Below are 23,217 nucleotides of genomic sequence, written 5' to 3'. Positions count from 1 at the left end.
ACTTATTTAGACACCATACTTTAAAAGTGCATGGCAATTAAAATTATGTAATTTACAGCTGTATTATATGTTGCTACTATTACTGATACCATGTTAAGAATAGGGTCTATAACAAAATAAACTCTAATCATTGATCCTTTGATAAAATGGGAAAAAATATGCTGTTGGTCTTCACATAGAGGAATGATCTTCATTTCCTCTCGAAAAATTTGTTTCCATTTAGTATTAAAGATGTAATGAATAAACGTGAACACAAAATTACAAAGCCTTTAATCCATGGCATATCTCATACATCTGTCAATGATTTGTATAGCTGGTTTTGAGATATCGGGCCCACTGATAGACAGACAGACAGACAGAGACACAGACAGACAGACAGAGACAGACACAAAGACAGACATCGCTGCGACATTAGCCCACCTGTGTGAACACGTGATCTAATCAAGCAAATGAAGACGAACACACATAGTTTAGCGTTACAGTAAGTAACTTTATGTCATCGTGGCAATAATTCCGACTCATTTCGGGTACATTATCACGTATCTCACATATTATTCTTCCAATTTGTTGTCATGTACAAATTGACCCCATGGCCATATTCACCTCTTTCAATACTGCCGTTGCCAAGACGGCATACAAAACTGAAGTCGGCGTACATTGAAATGCAAATAGCAATCGATATGACGGTCAAAACGCTGTTACAGACCAAATGTCACACACGTACACTAGTTCAAACTCTGTTATTTATTAGTTTAATTTCTGTCGAGATATTTCTTTCCTTTATCTTCGTGATAATGCCTCCCAACACAATGGTGGCTCGGCTGTATAGTTGAAATTGATGAGTCAATGGATGTAAAAAATACATCAATGAAGAATCCAAAGTCCAAATACAGCCGGGGTTGACACTGTGATAGACATAAGGTGTTCGGAGTCAACGGTCGCAATGTTGCTGTTTGCTTTTTAATATCTGTTGACCGGCGTAAAGCCAATTCTTTAATTGAAAAATCGACTTGTTCATCCAGGTTCTACTGTTATTTCTGAAGAATGGACGGAATACTCTTGGTTCTCTCATTTGGCCATCAATCATTCTCTTCATTTTGTTCACCCTCAAACGTTCGCCAACATCAGCAAAAAAGGCAAATGGAAAGGCATTGGGATGTACGCCACGCGAATCTTAAGATTTATTTGCAAGTTATCTTTAAACATGACTGGAACTAATTTTGGATAATTGGATGGTGAAGTAGTGTCGATTTAATCTGCAAATGTAAGCTCATCTGCTTTTCCTTCTAAGTTACACATTGTTTTCATGAGCAATTTGTAATATCGCAACATTCAGTTATAGGGCACATGACACCTATGAGAAATTTTAAAAAATATAAAGATCCAATTATCCGAAATTAGTTCCAATTGTGTTATTATCATTCATATGGCGGAAGCATTTTGGCAATAAAGTAGAGGCCTGGATGCCACTTCTTCAACATATATCAGTTCTATGTCATTTGGGTTAACAGCCCCGTTCATCATCCACGCCAAAGTTTACTGTTTAGGAGGCCAAATGTGACTTGGAATGCACAAATCAGACGAAAAAATGATCCCGTGCTAGTGACAGTATATCGATCCTACATAACATATTCGCAGCCGATTTTATGTGTTTCTGTATTTAATTCACTGCATCATCCGTTAGAATTTTCATAATGAAATTTTTGTGACATCTTTCGCGATTGTTGATAACATTTTCATTAACAATAGCAATGGAATATTGCATTTCATACGTTTAAGTGATGGACAACTTTCATATAGGCTGAAGTAAGACAAAAAGCGAACACATGACTTTTGTATGGTAAAAGAGCATTGAACGATAACATTCAATATTAAATATCAAACACGAAGTATTCAAAATATATAACATCTCCAACAACCAAACTTTTGAGTATTTGTGCAAATGCGAGGAATGATGTGAAAGTATATTGAAACAATAAATAAATGTGCACAACAAACTCGGCAATGAAAACAAAATAAGAATATAATAAACAAAAAAATGGTAAATCCGTACAACAAACACCACAATGAAAAAATAAAGAATAAACAAATAAACAAATAAATGCAAGGCCGAAAGTTGATTAAAAAGGAACCTAAAATGTCCAAATCAATTTGAAGTCAATACAAATAAAGAGTATAGATAAACAAGTACCTGCATAGAGTTCCCATCATAACCTTCATATGGAACATGGCATCCCATCTTGCACCTTGTTCTCGTTGAGTACAGGTTATAGTCAATGCTTCACATGCTGAAGGTGCTGGTTTCGAGCGGTGTCCCTTGTTGTATAAAAAATAGTATAACTATGATAAAATAACACTCTCGCTTGCTGAAAATAATGAAATGTTCAATCCACATAGACATCAGGATGGCTGAATAAGACGTAGATATAGAAAGGATACCACAATAAGAGGGCATGGAGTGAAGATAGTGAAAATTACGACCTTTCTTTTCAATCATTTACCTTTAAGTTTTCAGGTCCCTGTTCCTAACTTTTACACCCAAAATAATTCATCGTCCGTTTTTAGAACGTAACCATTGACCTCATTTCCATAAGTACACACATCTTTGACGTCACCACTTTGTAGCTATAACACTTGTAAAATGGTGCCATACTTTCAAATCATTTGTCACATCAAACAGGTTCTGAGTTGGGTGTACAGATTACAACCTTTGTGAGTATACTGTTTGGTACCAAAGGGAAACTGATGATTTTTTTGATATCATATTTCAGTGTTTATGATTTTTAACATTTGAGAGTAAATGTTATTCGGGCGTATTTTCACGTGTAGTTTAGAGATTGTATCTGTTGATGCGAGTTGGGTTCTCAGAGTGTACTGCTCCCTCTTGAGGTCAGATACAAGTTAATTTGTTAATAGAGTATTGGAGATTTAGCTGTTAGTTGAAATTTAATTTTGATCATTAAATTATTGTTTTGTTACATTACGTTCTCCTGGTGCGTGTGTTGCTCCCCACAAGCTAGCCCAGACTATCTGTACCAACACTGTGTCTACGATTCAGAGGCTCTTTGAAAGAAATTCTTTTGTTTCATTTCTTGCCTGCAACTATAGCCGGGTTTGATTAAAGAACGGGTGGCAAAAACCCATCATTTTCCCCTTGGTACCATACTGTATACTCACTGATTACAATACAAAGGGTGTTCTCTGTATACTCAACTCAAAACTTGTCAACTCTATGAAATGAACAATTGAATAGCACTGTCCGTTCAAATTATTTATTAAACGCAAAGTCCTCGACGCTACAGAAATTCTCTACAGTGCTAGCATGTAGCCGCGAGAAACTCCCTACAGTTCTGATAACCGCGATCGATCGTTGTTCTCTCCCAGCGACGTATCTATACCACAAGACAATGACATCAATCATGGAAAATTAAAGATCATACGTGTATGCAGATCCTCACAAGCGATGATCAGTTTTCTCTCTATCAACCCTACTGATCACTACATTCACAACAGACTTATTTCACAGTCCTCCTGCAATCGTTGGGTCTCTCCTCTCAATTTGCAACAGACCTGCTCGCTGTGTTCTTTTCCAGCAAACTGTTCTCCTACACTTGGCTGAGTCTCGTCATCTAGACAGCTGTGTAAAAGTTCTCAACTTTTGAAGAGGACGAGAAATGTTCAGTTCTTACCCGATTCTCAAAAAACTATCGCCATAACACTGCACCTTTACGCTTCAGAAGGGTAGAATCTCTAGTCCATCGATTTAGGTTCCTTTTGTATCACTTTCGATGTCTACACAATTCTTTGTCGACCTTACACTTCGCAATTCAAACCCAACTTACTCACACAAAAGGAAGAACCCTTAGCTTACTGATAATTAACAGCGCAGCATAAGGTACTAGGTACAAACTCTCACTCGTCATAACTCAGAAAAACTCAATATAAGTTCATACTGTGGCCTAACAATCCAAGCACTTTGCAAGGAAACTACTCAAAATACAATACTAAAATATGAATAATCTATACGCAGTAGTTACGGCATCATGTTAATTTCATTTCATGTACTACAAGCGTACAAAAAATATCAATGGCAGTCTCATGAGGGCGCAAGACTGGCATATTCCAAGTAACTAAATTTTGAATTAGCCACACTCGCCCTCTTCGGGAAAGGTTGTCCCAACCGACAAATCACCTACGCATTTTTAAAAATTTGATGTTGTCGGCCTCAACCTGTGATCACCTTCACTATGATTGCCTTACACTTCAGCTATACAGCTCACACAGACCATGTGCTTCAGCGTATCCCACAGAATATAATAAACATTCCAGTACCTATAGTGAGACTCAACTGATTCTGATAATAAAGTACAGAGTATCAATTACCATTGATCGACACACATAATATGCTACACAATGGTGAAGTAAGGCTTTTAGGCTATGGGAAACTTTAGATCTTACCCTTACCAACCAGAAACTAGGACTAAGGGCTTTCTAGCACACAAAACCCCTATTCCGAATTCACATCATTCACTATTGATTTCAGTAACAATACACCAGTACATTTCAGTCCATAAGGCTCACCTGAAGAGAAGACTCAGTAGGTTTTATCCCAATTTTGAGGGTCCTATTTTTACTTATCTGAATACATCTGTCATTAAGGAACTTGGTTTCTATTAACTTGTGTACTCAGATACCTACTAATCGTTAATTACTACAAATTCCTTGAGTTCACATTCACTCATCTGGAATTTGATACTCCCTGACCTACCTTGGCATTATTGTTTCTAGTAAACTAACTCTGTATCCTGAGGTTGAGCTTGAAGCTATTAAAGTACTTCCCACAGTTCCTCTATTACATAACAAACATTAAATGTTATCTTTTCAGGTTGCAACATATCTCCTTGACTACACACGTGGGCCAGATTCAATCTATCTAGTTGTCTCATTACACGTGTAGATCTCCTGGGTAACACCTGAGGTTCTGGTTGAAAACTCCTTAAAAAACTTATTACATTTAATGTCAGACTCAGACTTATTCTTTGGATCGTTGATTTTCTTGTGAATCGCTCTCAAAGGGTTCGCTTTGAGTCAACCTATTGAATCTCTCGGTCCACTTTTACTTAAGCTTCACAGGGTATTTTTCTTTCCCCGATTCTGTTTACACTTTACAGAAATGATTGTCATGGTAACGATTCCACTCCACTTTTCAAGTATTCCGATGATTCTGCGTTAGTATATATATCGAACTACCATACCACGTACTTTAGTGAAATTGAAAATTTTTCAAACTGTTGTAAAGAAAACTATCATACCACGTACTTTAGTGAAATTGAAAATTTTTCAAACTGTTGTAAAGAAAACTATCTTGATTTGAATGTGATTAGACAAAGGAAATAGTTATTGATTTCAGGAGAAACCAACAGTTATTCAAAGTCTTTTGATAGATCTAGAGAATGTTACAATAGAAAGGGTAACTACATACAAATATTTAGGTATTGTCTTAGGCAACAAACTCAATTTTACAGCACACATTGATTACATTTACTCAAAGTGTCAGTTTAGAATTTATTGCCTTCAGAAGCTCAGATCATTCAGTGTCAATTCTGCGATCTTAAAAACGTTCTATCGCAGTTTTGTTGAATCCGTGTTGACATTGCAATTTAAGGTAAAGTGCGACGAATTCGGACACGCACACGCTTTAGAACGTTTCTGCGCAGATTTAACTCCAGCCTGCCGCCAATTGGTTATTCTGTAGCGCATGTATTTAAATCACCTGTCATTGTTGAAATTGCGCTTTTACCTAATTTTTTGACCCAGTCTCTTAGAAATACATGTGACCTATAACGTTGTCATATTTTGACCCCCTAGGAAGCTGGTTTTTATTCAATATGAGCGAAAAATTAACATTTCTCTCCCATTTACATGGCGCATAATACCCATTCAACTGGAAATATTGTAAACAGTAGCGTGGTGACACCCTTTTATTAAAAGTGTAAACTAAATGGTATTATGTCAGGATTTTATTCGCCAAGTTTGATCAAAATGACACCATTAAAAGCGATAGGAAGAAAGTTCGAAAATTATGTAGTGATATAATTTCGATATCGTCATTTTGTAATCGATACTTATATAAAAATTTCTTTACAAACATCATGAAAACTATACATTCGATAGATATGGATCTTAAGTCTTGGTATTAATTAAAATTAACTCATTTGCTAAGCTTTTAGTAATTGCTTTCTTTAGTTTAAGTGAATTATATCATTTTTATTTTTATTTAACGACGCCATTGTAACGTCCGTTTCCATGGAAACGAGCGTTGTGACCCCCATTTTTTATTTCATTTTTGCACTTGCACAACTTCCAAGAATATTTGTGCAAAGTTTCAAGAAAATGACACCACAACCTAATTTTGACATAATTCGTATAGTACTTCACCTTAAGGCTGGTCTGGAGGTTTGGAAATGTGTTGCAAAAGCATTCTAGGTGGAATTGTGAATATATGTAGCAAGGTTGTTGATGGACGACAGTTAAACCTCGGTGATCTATACATCCGACACATGAAAAAGAAGGCGAAATAGATTTTAAATGATCAAAATTACGTCTGAAGTAGATTTCATGAGAACCTGCCATCATGCCGTCGTTTACGGGTTCCAAAGTGTAAAACCATGAGAACTAAGCTAAGTTTTATTCCGAGTTAAATTCCAATTTAAACAAGTCAAATTATGTCCAGTTTTTCATAGTGATTTTACTTCTTTGGTTGTTTTATGTACTGTATTATGTTTTAGTTTGTATTTATTCCGTATTGATGTTTAGAACCGCATGTAAATTTCTCTAGAAGAGCTAATAAAGTTTCCTGAAGCTGAATCACAGTATCTGATGATAAATCGACAGGAATAGACAGATTCTTGTTGTTCATCTCCAGGAAAACTATTCGGGACTTTCATGACTCTCCACCAAGCTTTCCCTTGATTGGTCTGCCTCCACAGTCACACTGTCTTCTGATAGTTGCCTGGCACAAATATCATATTCCTCACACCTTGACTGTTCTACATCTGGTTCCTTTATATTTGGGGGCACATCTTCCCCAATCTCCCACCACTCTCTCTTGAAGGAATGTCCTGTCCGGGTTTCGGAATCTAAAACAAGATCTACCTGATGTTAATGTTCAGAATTTTCATCAGTCCCAGCCTCTGTTTCTCTAGCCTACGAGTTCTTACTCTGTACTCGATCTTCTGCATCTTTTCTTTCTCAGTAGCTCCCATTGGTCTCTCCGGATATGGGGTATAGGTAGCGAATAACAAGGCAATAGGTGATTCCTATGGCGAATCCGGTTTCTTCCTATTCCTGTCTCAGGATCTACCTCATATACCAGTAATAATCATTATGATCTATGGTTACTCCTGCAAGCTATGGTTTCAGAAGAGTAATATCACAAAGCACTTCTTATTTTTTCTCAAGGTCTTTTCGTGGCGTGATCACTAAATATTACAAAGCTGTAAGACGTTGTTTCAATCAACATGGAAAAAGCAGTAGAGCTGTTGAAAGACGGCAGAGGCGGAGACATCCTGAAGAGCTTAGAAGCAGTCTTCTCATGCATAACAAAGCCATTTGAAAGCACAGACGACGAGCAGATACATCGAAACTTGGGAGATAATCTGGCAAGACTAGGAGGTGGATATGAATTGACCAAATACTTGCAGTATCTTCACGAAATTTATGAAAGTGGAACAGAGAGGAAGCACGTCCTTTATGGAATAACACTAATCAGAAAGACATGTAGACATTATTCTGAAAGCAGTACCGAACTCTGTGAACAGTTCAGCCAATCTGGGCTGGTGAAGCTCTTGTTCTGTGTCATAGACGGATTAAACGAAGAGGTACAACAAATAAGAAAGGTATTTAAGTAATTTACGTTCGATAATATGTGTGTGTGTGTGTGTGTGTGTGTTGATGGGTGTGTATAGTATCTTAATACTTTTTAACAGCCCAGTAACTTTTGGCCATTTCAGCTCGCAGGTGACGAACGATACCAAGGTATGACGTGGTACCATGGCATATTAACTAGCTTAAATGCCACCCAGCTTTTGCATGACGAAGGAGATTTCCTTTTATGGCGAAAAAAAGATGCTTCCAGCCAGTTGGTATTGTCTGTAAAATTTGATGGAAAAGACAAGCACATATTGATTACAGAACAGGATGTGAGTTTAAATATTTATATATCTTTTGATTGCCTGTAAGTTTCTGATTTAGTTTTAAATAAAGAAGAAGAAGACGACGAAGAAGAAGAAGGTTAATAGGGGCAAAGTTCACTGTTTAGGACATCTGAAGTCCAAGATGACATTCTTGTTATGTGTATCAGTAGTTATATTTAGAAGGGCTTAGTTTAGTGTGTTTCCCATTTATAGTTTTACAGTCCATAAAATCTTAGTGCCATGTGCAGGGAGATTAGAATATCTAGCTTACACTGTGGAATGCATGCTCTGTTGACAAGAAACTTCAGTTTGTCTCTTAATCTACAATATATAACAAAAATGACGTATTTGTATAGACTGAAACATGGTTTGAAGAATCTGATGCTAGCGTAACAGCAATATTGGTATATGACATACCAGATACCACGATTAAATTAGAAAGGTGGAGGTAAGGGAATCATTACCAAATACATCCTCAATTTTACTCCAACTAAAACTTCAATTTTTGAAAGTTGTAGTCATTGATGATACTCTGTTCATTTTACCATATGTAACTCATCTTAGCGTTTTAAATCGACCTTGAAGTATATAGTATCCCAGAGGACGTAATAACAGTGCATAATGATTCCCAGCTTTATGTCACATGTTCTTGTGACTGTTCAACATTGTACAAATGGACAACAGTATTAAGGAGAATGGTCATTGGATGTGCAACAACATGTTATACCTTTATAGCTTCAAAACTTAGGCGAGAAGATTTCCCTCAAAGTTTAGTGCTGGGGTCGTTCATGTCCAGGTGATATAAAAGTTGGCAGTGTCAGCACTCATTTATCACCTGTTTTTGTTATATTGGTGTCATCCTGGTTGCATCAGTATCTATGTCTGCTCATGTCGCAAGTTAAAGTACACTTCATTTGTTCTATGGAGAATTGGTAAATACGCAAACTTCTTTATCAGAGGTCAATCAAAAAAAAATAGATTATTCTTTCATAACATACTGGTTTATTGTAACAGTTTGCTTGTTGGTTTACCAATTCATCGATTCAAGAAACTAAAACTAATTCAAAACTCCGCTGCATGTATCAGAAACTAAGAAATCAGATCATATTCAACCAGTCCTGCGTAACGTGCATTGGCCTCCCGTTCATTAGCGAACAGCGTTCCAAATTGTAGGTCAACTTTCAAGGTTTTAAACAATGCTGCACAACGCTATTTGCGAGAGCTCTTAAAAGTTCGCTCCTTTGGTCCACTTTTGGAGTTGCGCTCTCTTTACACCAGCCAATTGGAATTAAGTGGTTTTATGATTGCAGATATTTTTCTATATGCGCCCCAGGGCTAGGGAATTGGCTTCCGTCAGAAATTCGGTGTAGCAATAATTATATATCTCGTGTCAGTGCTGTACAACGCCTTAAGATGTAATTTAACGCGGAAGGCGTTTTTGAACCCATTTCTTTTTACAATAAATATAACTATTATTATATTTTTTTAGCAACAATACAAGTTCGAAGAGAAAGCATTTACAACAGTTTCAGACTTAATAGAAAGTTACATGAAAAGCGGAACACCTATAAACTCTTCCACAAAAATCGTACTCAAACGACCGATAGTCAGAAGAAACATCTCCGATGGCACAGACATGGGATCACAGCTACAACAGGTATGACATTTCATGAAAGATACATTGTAGGCTTCAGGAAGAATGAAACGGGATCAATCCTTTAATGTTATACGCATAAAACCTGATTACCTGATTATCTTATAAATCCGCGACATCGACAGTCCCTTGTTATCATTACAATCAGTCATAGACATACGTTCAGTCCCAAGTTTTAATGATGACCTTGCAAGTAATACTATAAATTACAATGGTCAAGAAACAATAAGACTATTCGTGATCAGAGTTGATATAAAATTACAAAGTTTGTAAGGCATTTATGAGGGCAGCGAGTTTTGTAAGATCATGCAACGTAAATACTGATCTTATCCATCAAAAAAAACAAAACGATATCAGTCTATTTTGTTCAAGGCATTAAATGAAAGAAGCGATCATAGTATAGAAATGGGCCTTGGATCTGACCACAGGAGCTAACACTAGCAGGAGCCGAACCATGCTGAATCGATATTATTTCAGCAGATGTACACAAAAGGTTTCCTTAATTAGTTATAGCATCTCTTAAATCAACTGGAAATTTAAGTTGTTTCAGGCCATTAACATCTTCTGTTGGTTGAATAGAAAAGGTTAGGTTGTCATTTGTGAAGGAAGTTAGTGGGGAGTGGAACTAGGAGGCCATATTGCTCACACTATTTTAGCAGGAATGTTTTCGTTTCCTTAGGCATTGCAAGACAAATGTGGTACCTTCAATTAACTGTGACATTCTAACTCTCACAATTTGAAGGTTATGGAGGACAAAACATTGGCGTACATGGTTTGGTATCACGGCTGCTTAAGCAGAATAAAAGCAAATGAACTTCTAAAAGATGACGGAGATTTCCTCGTCCGGAGAAAAGGAGACGGTTCTGGACAGTTTGTGTTGTCTATTACATTTGAAGGAAAAGCCACCCATTTTTTAATAATAGAACAAGACGTAAGTATGGCAAATTCTGACACACTGCTATCCAGAAAGAAGGTGTCACTCGCGATTGCGCAATGCTACTCAGCATTAAGTGCGCATTCTACTTCAGCGACAATTCCTCCGCTGAAAAATCGCTCTGCGATTTAGGCGGCAAAAGTGTTTTTTTTTCGTGAGACTTACAGGAAGTGACTGACATGACTGAACACGGTATTTTAATACCTACATGTGTTCAAATATCCCACCATTGGGAATTCACAGTGACGTAGTTTCGCATTTTAACTTCGGTAATATGGAGATTTGATAAAACAGTCTACTCCTAACAGACATATCAGACCATTGGAACTTCATGCTAACCCTCCACATGCGAGGCTTTGTTTATTAGTTATGTTGGCAAACATGTGCACGCATACAAGTCAATCATTGCTAGATGCATTAAAACCACGTTGTTTGTTGCTGGTGGAGATATAACCATTTTGAAGGCGCATAGTGTTCGTGCCACCAGAACTACTTCTGCATTGAAGGATATATTACAAGTTTAGACTTTTCTTTCCTTAGTAGACTGGTAAAACGAGAAAACGTTTGCAAAATATTATAATAAGTGTATTGGTAATGTTGGTGAATTTTGAAGAAAATTTGTAAAATAGAATAAGCTACAACAAAGTTGTAAACCCACTGTCATGTCTTGTTCAAGTGTTAAATTACTCTTTTGCCACCATTGAGTGATTAGAAAATATAAACATTTTTTGAAATATCTGTATTTGTTGGCACATTTTAATTTGATTAGCTCGTGGATATAATGCTAAACATCTCGAGTGACACCTGCTAGACAGCATTAAGGCTAGAATTTGTAAGTTCCACGAAACTTACCTGGAAGTTGAAATTTGACTAGAATTCTGCCTTGCTAAGCCAGGCCATACAAGTGCACAGTTAGTCAGGGGCTTTGAGAGATCTCAGCTACTGTCTTGGCAGCGCAAGCGGCAACCTTGCTACATCAGAATCTGAGGTAGCAAGATCACATGTGTAAATGTATATGTATACGTATGTATGTATGTATGTATGTATGTATGTATGTATGTATGTATGTATGTATGTATGTATGTATGTATGTATGTATGTATGTATGTATGTATGTATGTATGTATGTATGTATGTATGTATGTATGTATGTATGTATGTATGTATGTATGTATGTATGTATGAGAGTGTGTGTGCGCGTACGTACGTACGTATATATATATATATATATTATATATATATATATATATATATATATATATATATATATATATATATATATATATATTAGCCCAAAAATGGAACTATGTGCCCGAGGGTAGGTAACCATTTTCCCGACGTAAGGGAGAACAATAGTCTCCGACCCCGAGGGTACATAGTCCCATGATTTGGCTATAATGTTTTATTACATGCCTCTCTGATATAAATTTTCTCTCCAAATTTTTTGTTTACGCGCATATGATAATTCCATTTTAGACGAAAATCTGTTGAAAAATAGAAAATAATTGAAAAATTATCGAACCACGCATTGACATATTTAAATCACTGTTATTCGGTTTATCGAATTTGTTTCGCATAATTTTGTAAAACAGTTTTTCCTCAGTAAAATATGTAATTTGATAATTTTTAGTCCTGATGTTGTCAAGTTGAAAATAGTTCTGGTTTACTTTAAGTCCTATGATGTCTATGCGGCGCGCGACGTCATCAATGAGTTACCATTGAATCCTATGGAACGCGCGGCGTTCGTATACGAAGCATATAATATATATATATATATATATATATATATATATATATATATATATATATATATATATATATATATATAACATGAATATATATATATATACCTGTATGTACATGTGTGTGTTTATATATATATATATGTATGTATGTATGTATGTATGTATGTATGTATGTATGTATGTATGTATGTATGTATGTATGTATGTATGTATGTATGTATGTATGTATGTATGTATGTACGCAAACTCTAAAATCAACATGAGTGTGTAAATTAACTAATATAACAAGAATGTAATAAATATATACGTGGGCTTGTAAGGTCCACATATTTATAGTCTGTAGCCAATATGACTACGTTACGGAGTTTTCTCCACATACGAAAGTTCAAACCAAGTGATGTAATTATCATTGAATACATTTTAATGCCATCATAGCAAGGTAAATAAACGATAGAACGACCATGTTTGTCATGTTTTCTAGAAATGTGGAAAGATTTGAATTGTCTCACCATACACTATTTCAATTTCATGCACCCAGAAGTCTTTTTTGCAGGTTTTGTCACAGGGGTGTCAGATCTACTGTCAACAGCAACTTATCAAATCGTTATATATTTCCGGGTCTTTTTGAACAGCACAGGTACATCCTTGCGGATATGGGGGAAAAATATGACTCAGTTTCTGAGTTAATAGAAGCGTACGCCAGAGGTTTCGGACCTTCCTATAAATTGAAACTTATAAGCCCTGTTGCAGCTAGAAGGAGTATATGTGGCAGTCTTTCAGAATCAAACAATGGTTCCGGTCTGCAAGAGGTATGTGATATCTGGAATTTGTGCGATATTTTGCTGTAGCTATAACCATAGACCCTAGAAAAACGTTTTCTCCACAGTCTATGATAAAACCTACACTAAAATAATTAATTGCATTTAATTGTTTTTAACAATTGCAGAAGATCGAGTAATCTTTTCACGATGTTTCATGCTGCAATTATTTATGTTACATTTCAACGAGGAGTGATCCGACATAGTTTGTAGGAACAGTTTACATTTGTAAGGTGCAAAAAAGGTTACATTGTACAAGCCGCAAACAAAGCATGTACATGTCATTGGTATGGAGTTCCATTTGTTTCTTACCAATAGCCTTAGAAGTCTTGTTTTGAAAAAAATGTGGACAGACAATTGGAAGTTGTAATCTGTAAAAGTTTACCTATCATGCAACAAAACCTGAGGCACGTCCATGTAGATCAATCTTTCAACGATCAGAAATTTTAGTGTACAGAACTTTGTAAACTTATATGATTCTTCTTTTTTCTCTTCCTCCCAGGCACAGAGAAGATGGTTAGATGTGATGTCCGCATTTGTTATGTTATACCACTGCGCAAAGGTAGCTCAGAATAGACAAATCTACAAAGATCTACGTGCCATTGAAAGACTTTCCCCAATTCTAAGGTCCGAGGACTTAACACTAGCAATGGGAGCAATGTTAATATTGTCTGAAATCGTTGAAGAGCGAAACAACGAAGTTTTGACTGCAGACAGACACTTGATAAGCTACACTCTAAGCACGTTGAAGACAGTAGTTACTGATCCAAAGTTGAAGGGTAACATGAAAGCCTGTGCCTATTCGATAGCTGATTTGTCACGATCGCTTTGTAACATAGCAGCGAATAACAAGAACAAAGTTTTGATCGTTGCCTCGGGCGGAGTACCAATACTTCTTGAACTTATGAATCAGAACCAACCTGGCGTACAGGAGTCTGCGGCTTCTACACTGTTGTTTCTTGCACATCTGGAAAGAAATAAACCCGTGATCACTTCTTCACCAGGCGTTATAACAACTCTGACGTCACTACAACGATCTGAAAATACTGCTGTCGTACAGGCGGCGAAGAGAGCATTGATAAAGATCAATCCTACCTGTGAAGGTTAAACACTTTTTTTGTCAATTTATATCCCATCATAATCCTACGTGTTTATATTTGGTCGCTAATAAATTTCATCGAATCACGGTCCCTTTATTACAAACATATAAATTTCTCGAACTTTGACCTTTGTCATGCTATATGATAAAAAGAAACATGTTTCATTTGACAATTTCACAGATATTGAAAGATCCACTATCGACCCAGGGGGGTGGGGGTCGCTTCATTTCCCAAAGTCTATGCGAAGAGTTGACGATTTATTCAGGCTTACCAATAACGAAAAGCGTATCATTAATTACACATGTTCTTATTGTAATTAATAATTAAAATATACGACTTCCGGTCCTTTCAATTAAAACAGGGTAGAAATAATCGTATCAGCCTAACTCGACAAAGAACATTAAACATATTGAGTAAACACTTAATTGTTTTAAAACTGTGGCCTTAGACCCGAACGGTGTCCAATTTCGCCACGATGTCTGTGTGTGTCCATCAGTCGATGCATAGGCAGATTTTGTTCCTGCCACAACTTAAAACCGTTGATCAGAATATCATGCATTTCGATACACACAAAAATTATGGAATCCAGATTTGATTAAATTTGAGTGGTTGTTGCCTGCATAATGAACCGAAATTTGCACAATTTATGATTGTGCAATGTGCAATGGGAAACATTTCCCATGAACCACTTTGATGAAACAGGCACTCAAATTGTTCGGCAGTCTTACAATACTAAACGTTTTGTTGGCATTGCTTTCATACCATAAGCTTTTTTGCGTATTTAACAAATTATTCTGAATGAGGAAATACATAAAAACGTTCAATGCACTTAATTTATCATGACTTTCAGGGCAAGCTGTACTTGACGTTTTTTTGAATTTGTGATACTAATTATTTGCCCATTTGCATATTGAACTAAATTTGTAAGTAGATTATGTACCAATGCACTGTTTTTATCAGACTTCTGACATTTATTGATTATATTGAAATTTACATATGTTAAAGGTTTGATAGGTACGATATTTTAATTAGTCGCTCATTTGCATTTAAAGAATTTTCGTAATTAGGCCATAAATCAAAGTTGAGTACTCTTAATCGTATCTGACCTCTGAGGAATTGGCCGAGCGGGTTTGACAGTGACATCTTCACTAGGAGACTAGGTGCCGTACGTTGTGAGTCTCAATCCGATTGAAAACTTACTGAAGTTCAACATAAACAAAAACAAGTATGGCGAATGCATCTCAGAAATCTGAAGCAATTAAGTTCATTCAGTTTTGATATTAACACGATTGGAACTAAATTTGGATAATTGGATTGGCACAATTTCTCACAAATTTAAGGAATTTGTTTAATATTATACCATATTTACTAACCATCTTTAAAATTTTATTCAAAATTTGCGATGTTGTGCTCATGTTATGAGTAAGAATCATTGCATGACTGCATCTAATGCAATATTGTTCAATACTTATGAACAATATTTATATTTGAATGAAAATATGCGAACTTGTCTATACTTTCTTTGGTACTGAAATACTAGTTTTAATCTTGATTTGTTACTTTTCCTCAACCAAAATGCAGTTTTTCGATCGATTTACGGTTAATTTAGTCAGGGACATTTTAAAAGTACCCCGACTCAAAGTCATTAATTAGATACAATTTAAGCATTTTGTCTCGTTTTTATATGACATTTACTTAAAAATACCACCTTTTCATAGAAATGAATACGATTTAAGGGGTATACAATAATTGACGTGATTTTGTTGTTTTGTTCGATGAAAACAATATTTTAATTTTTACAGTTTTCTATCATTTTGTAAAATTTAAGCTGTAAAAATTTCAATTTCATCAAACTTTCGTTATAATTTCTCTCATCCAATTATCCCAATTTAGTTCCAATCGTGTTTATTTGGCTTGATTACAAAGAGTCATTAAATATGCAAATATGTTGGTCAAAAGCGTGTGAGACCAACCGAACTTATAGTAATTAAAACGAAGTGTGATCACTATACCTTGAAGTCTGACTAATTTCAAAGCCGTTTGATAAGTCTAACTCTATATAATTTGCAAGTAGCAGAACTATATACTATGAAAACAATGGTTAAATTACTGGCTACAAGATGTAAACGTTTAATTTTTATAAATGTCAAATAATTAAAACTATTATGAAATAGTTTTAAAATTATTTTATTATAAAATAATTCAAAGTTAAATTCCTCCTAATGTTCGTCCTTTGCAAACATGCTCCTCGATCGGTACATACAAGATGTAAGGCATTTGCCGTTTTCTGCATGGCATTTGTCTACCTGCGCTGATGAAATTGATTGATATTTTTCCTTTTTCAGACAGGAAATGTAACCCGACTCTTTTCATTAAACTTCAAGTTGATCCGCTTATGTAATGTGACTAGAGATTTATAGGAAACTATATAGGACCGATCACTTCGACCAATCAAATTGGCATATGATTTACTGGTTAAGAGGAAGCATACATTTACAATAAAGACGTAAAACTCCATAGGAAACGTTATATGTCTCACGTGACTTGCCACTTCCGCGAGAACGTACCGAAATCTTGTATTTCTTACTCTAAGACTATACATGCAACTTATTATAGCTTTGAAAGCACGTAAACTCATAACAATGTTAAAAGTGAGAGACATTTTTTTTAATTGAATATTTTCAGAAACAGATGAAGGCGTCGATTGTGCGTTGGTGGAGAGCAGGGTTAAAGGTGAGATAAGTGGTACAGGCCCGAGTGACATAATGTTCGCCATTAGAGAAACGGTTGAACTCTTGGCGAAAGCGACCGAAGTTAACATTTTTATGGCCGTCCAGAAAGTATATGAAACAATTATTGCGCCGTTCGACAGGACGAGTGATGAGCGACTACGTCAGCGTTTTGGCGACCATTTAGCGGGTCTTGGAGGAGGCCACGAGCTGACAAAGTTGATAAAACGTCTTCAAGAAATGGGAGACAGAAAGCCAAGCGAAAAAACCTGGATTGGAATAACTTTGTTGCGAAGCCTGTGTTGGAATTACTCTAATAATAGCCTGAAACTATGCAAGCAGTTCGGACAGTCTGGGCTTCTTGAACTAATGCTGAAAGATATCGATAGATTTGGACCGACAAAAGTGATAAATGAGGTAAATATGTGGGCTGTATTTTAATAGTGTGGAAGTTCATGGTCGGATTCAATAGTGAAGTATGATATTGCTACTATTTTGCGGATATTGCAAATAATATATATATATATATATATATATATATATATATATATATATATATATATATATATATATATATATATATATATATATATATATATATATATATATATATATATATATATATATATATATATTATATATATATATATATATATATTAAACACCTATTGCCCGGTCATGAAGACTAGAGCGCCCGTCTATTACCCCGAGGGGCCGTGTGTTACTAGAGACACATCGCTATTCCCCGAGGCCGTAGGCCGAGGGGTATAGCGATTTGTTTCTGGTAACACCGGCCACGAGGGGTAATAGACGGGCGCTATCGCCCAAATAAAGACCAGGCTATAGGTGTTTTATAACACACCACACGCTCATGTTATATTTAAGCAATAAAGCATACCCAGCGAGGGTATACCGAGAGATTTTGACCAGTTCATTACATATATGCACGAGCGATAGCGAGTGCATATATGGAGTGAACTGGTCAAAATCGAGTGGTATACCGTCTCTGGGTATGATTTATTGCTATTATATCATAACAGTATATTGAAGTTCTGGCATGGAACGTAAAAAAAACGGATTTTTGCTCAACCTGAGAGCTCGACGAATGAGATCGCTTTATTTGCGCCGAGATTTTGACCAGTTCATTACATATATGCACGAGCGATAGCGAGTGCATATATGGAGTGAACTGGTCAAAATCGAGTGGTATACCGTCTCTGGGTATGATTTATTGCTATTATATCATAACAGTATATTGAAGTTCTGGCATGGAACGTAAAAAAAACGGATTTTTGCTCAACCTGAGAGCTCGACGAATGAGATCGCTTTATTTGCGCCATCAACATACTGGTAAGATATAATATGTTATAATTAAGCAATAAAGAACACCCATGTAGCGATGGTATACCACGGGATTTTGCCATTTCACTTCACATATGCACGAGCGATAGCGAATGCATATATGAAGTGAAATGGTCAAAATCGAGTGGTATACCATCGCTGCATGGGTGTGATTTATTGCTATTATATCATAACAGTATATTGAAATTCTGGAATGGAACGTCATAAAAGGACTTTCCTCAAGCCGAGAGCTAGTGCGCATGCCAGCCGTGGTATATCGCCAATATACCACGGTTCTTTTCGCGTCTCGACCAATCAGATCGCTGTATTTGCACCATCAATATACTGGTATGATATAATAGTTTTTAATGTGTTTGATATTTTGCACCGCAACAATCCATTGTGACAAGTTTACTAGGCGATATTTCCACAGTGGTTTCAGTTGTACGTGGTACCACTTTCTTTCAAAAAATATTCTAACCATATCTAGCGACATCCTTAGTTGCACTTTAATCTTTTCCGTCGATGAGCTGTTCAAGTTCCTACGCTGTTGGAATGTTCAAAAATGTTTGAAAATGCGTTTTAAAGAATGTGTCGTCGCCTATCCCGGACGCACATCACGTTCTAGTCACCCGCCATTGTTGCGAAGCCTTTAGCCTTAAGTTCTGTAAATACATAATTTGTTACCACCTCAATTTTTTCCTTGTACCCCTTGACAAAGTCTCCTTGCTAGTATTCAAATACTCCCTTGGTATCTTCCTTTTTATTATGTCGTTTAACTGGACTTATGACGTCACTCTTTTTGAGTTGAAAAAAACATATGATTGTAAATTTCTATATTACAAAGAATGAACCTTGCAAAGGAGAACAAGGAGAATCTCTGTTTTCTTCAAGCGCCTTCTTTTCAGAATATGATCTCCCGGCAAACTATTTAACAACTATTTACAGTGAATTTCAAAAGAGCGTGGAATTACGACGTGCTTGGGTGATAAGAAAACGATCCTGGTGATAGAAAATGACGTCACCTGCATTCATTACAAAAGTTCTCCTTCGATAGATTTTGCAATAAAACAACCCAATATGACGTTCACAGTGCCACAGTCAACGCCATCAGTGTTGCCGCGCTTCAATTGAAAAACACTGACTGTTTGAACATTGTATAATATTGCCTTAATCACATTTCCCGTCGATAAAGCTGCACAGAACGCTAACGAAAGGCTTTTTTCTCGGTACAGTGTGTACAAGTCGGTACAACGATTGGTGTGATCTGTGAGTGATAACAGTGGACGTTGTATTGGGTTAAATTGTTGCAAAATCTATCAAAGGAGAACGTTTGCAATTGACGCAGTTGGAGTTATTTTCTATCGCCAGATACATTTTTCTAATCACCCAAGCATGTTGAAATTCCATGCTATTTTGAAATTCGCTGTAATAACAGACAAATAAAGATTGACCTTCATGGAAATCTGTCCAACTCTGCTCTCATCCCTTGAAGTTGGGTACATTTACTCACTCTCAAGATAAAACCTGTAATAAGACCTACACAGACCTTCAAGACAATTACCAATACGTGTGTTTTCTGTTGCCTAGATGTCTAAAGCATAACAGAGAATTCGGACGATTAAAATATCAAAAACTATAGGCAAAGTTCCAGACTCAACACTGTTTCACTTAAAAATGACTTTTTGTTGCCGAATAAAGCTTTCATTGCTTTATTTTCAAGAGTAAAATGATTGTTTGAATTTTCTATATACCTACATATGTTTACTGATAGTTTCAATTGCATATTTTTCATAATAAAATGACTATGTCTTCATTAATCAGTTACCATGATTGAAAACCATTCTTTTTGGTTTTACTTAAATAATGTAACGTATTCAAACAATTCTGTAGATAAGTTTTGGTTCTAAAACTAAATCGTCAGCATATAAAATACGATTTAACTTTAGATCTCCCAAAGGGAAAGAAAGAAATGTCACCAAATACTCTACATATCCGGAAGATGGTTAAGACATATGTTGAATAATGTAGATGAAATATTACAACCCCCACCCCTGTTAAGAAAGAGCCAATTTGAAAATTTTATTTGGCGTTTTCGATTTATACTGAGTGTTATCATACATGGACTTCAAAACATTATAGAAATTAAGCTTACCTGTTATTCCCAGTCTCTGCATTTTTAATAATAAACCCTTCCTCCAAACAGAATCATTAGGCCTTTTTAAAATCAACAAATGCCATATAATGAATGCATAATGTTTTATCGATTAATAGAAACAGAGAGTCAAAACCTACGTATGTTCTTTCTAAACAATTATGCTACATACAGCACGATGAGAAATTGTGTGGGAACCCTAAAGGAAGTAATCGATACACAGTAATTTAACATGACTTGTAGTTAAGGAAATTCATGAGCGATGGTTTCGTGGGGAGGATTCATACCGATCTACTTTTGCATGAAGCGGGTCGAGCCGGCTACTCCTCAGTTAAGCTTACCGATTTTCAACGGTCGAGACATGAGCATTTATAATGGGGAAAGCGAGCCGCTGGCCAGACGCCAAAAGCGGGTACCGATTCAGGTATTTGTTGTTGAAAAAGCATCATCGTTTCTGACACTACGTCGTTAGGTCACTGTCAAAGGTCCAAGGGACCATGATTGGGTGGCGAAATCATACTTCATTGCGGGCAAGGGTTTAGAGTGGTAATAACAGAGAAGGATAGGCCTAGGAAATCACGGCGTCAAAATGTATTTCATTTTGGCCCATTTGGCCGACGTGACACTGACACATTACTTTCAATATTTTGCCCAATATGATTTAACGGTTTGACATCTGAATGCCAGTTTACATGCGACATAAGTAAGTATGCAATGGTCTGCCTCTCGATATTTGTCAATGTTGCAACTACTGTATGTCATATCGCTCACACAGTTAAGAACCTGGCCGCAACGGCCTTGTCGACAATCACTGCATTGTCGTGAAGGAATAGTCACAAAGGTGCTCGTTAGCTGGGTTGTCTGCTAAATCGATCGATTTTCAGCTCGATCTATCGATCCTGTACTCGATCTGCCCGCCACTGCAACTTGAACGTAAAGGGAGCATTTAGGTTACAGTGGCGGGCAGATAGATCAAGCCGAAAATCGATCGATTTAGCAGACTAACGAGCCCCTTTACTAGTCATTATAAGTTTGCACAATACACCCAACGGTGCTATGGGTCACTTTGTGCTGAATAAAAGATATAGTGAAAGGAACCATGGGAGAGGCTCAGTCTGCGCGATGTAGATTGGTGGAGTTTATGTGCGTCCACATTTGCATGATTCGAGCGTTTTGGCACGAATGACCCCGTGACGTAAGCTTTATTTCCCATAATTCATTGCAAACACGGTTTTCATTTGGAAGTAGTGATTCAGGTATTCTGTCCACAAACAGAGTTATCGACCGAGGGTAGAAAATACTGTGTTTTCAATCGGGTTTGAACCCACAACCTATCGGTATCAGTAGTCACCCAGCGGAAAAGCAACAGACAGAAGCGCTCGGCAAAATTTCCGCTCTCAAAACAGAGAGGTTCAATAACCGACTAAGTTGTTACGAAAGATAGCCTCGGAGACAATTCTGTCTACGGTGTTTTCAATACGTTTCAGTCACCTATATATATATATATATATATATATATATCATTTTTATCCACTTTCAATAACTTCAGTCCAACGTCATACTGCTCGAGTGATTACGCAGCACCTACTCCTTCGTTTCGCAACCAATAAGCGTAAAAGTCTAGCTTCAGTTAGGACAGGCAACGTTATAAAGTGCACCAATGGTAAAGCACTATCTATAGGCACTATCTGAACGAGCTAAATTGATGCCCAAAGTTTTTTTAAAGGTTTGTTTATTGAAACACCACAGTAGAAACTTAATTGATATTTCAAAACCAATCATCTCTATTGAACAGAAAAGACGAAAGCTTTTGAGTTCAGCATTTGGCGTGCTGCACAACTGCGCCAAGGCAACAGAGAACAAGCAAGTGTATCGGGACATACGCGCCATCGACAGGATAGCTCCGTTTATGAAGTCAAATTACATACCACTGGCCATGGACGCCATGTTAACGCTGTCCTACGTTATCGAAGACCATAAAATTGATCTTTTGGCCGCAGATGAAGAGATGATCGCTCATACTCTCGATATCTTAAAAAGAGCACTTGCCAACCCGAGGCTTAAGAGTGCAGATGAAAACGGCATATTTTCAGCACTTGAAATCGCAACGGGACTGGGTAATATTGCAGTGAATGACACCAACAAAGATTTGATCGTGAAACTAGGTGGAGTACCGCTACTAGTCGACCTGTTGAAGAAGGATCGACCTGACGTGCAGGAGTCGGCGGCTAATGCGTTGTGGACTTTGGCTCAAGCAGAAAGACACAGAGGAACAATATCTTCTGTGCCAGATGCCTTTACAACGTTGACTTCACGTTGCCGGAGTAAGAATACAGCTGTAAAACAAGCAGCAGAGAGAGCATTTATCAGAATTAAATCTAGCAGCCAAGGTCAAGTTGTTGGTAATTATGATTGTATCATTATTTCCTGTAACGGTACTGTACACAGAGTAACGAAATGTCCCACAGACTGTTTTTCTGTTCGACCGCCCTGAGTTTCATCCCAACAGAAATATTTTGATCTAAGAATGGCCCTTGTCATTGCAA

At 36.7% G+C, this 23,217-nt stretch overlaps 1 protein-coding gene across 1 annotated transcript in view; it reads left to right on the top strand.

Annotated features, from left to right (window-relative positions):
• Positions 1–23,217, top strand: part of LOC139132188 (uncharacterized) — a 212,236-nt gene that overhangs the window by 111,808 nt on the left and 77,211 nt on the right. The window lies entirely within an intron of this gene.

Source organism: Ptychodera flava, chromosome 4, assembly GCF_041260155.1.
Source record: "Ptychodera flava strain L36383 chromosome 4, AS_Pfla_20210202, whole genome shotgun sequence".
Taxonomy (NCBI): Eukaryota; Metazoa; Hemichordata; class Enteropneusta; family Ptychoderidae; genus Ptychodera; species Ptychodera flava.
This window is presented reverse-complemented; position numbering and strand designations above follow the sequence as displayed.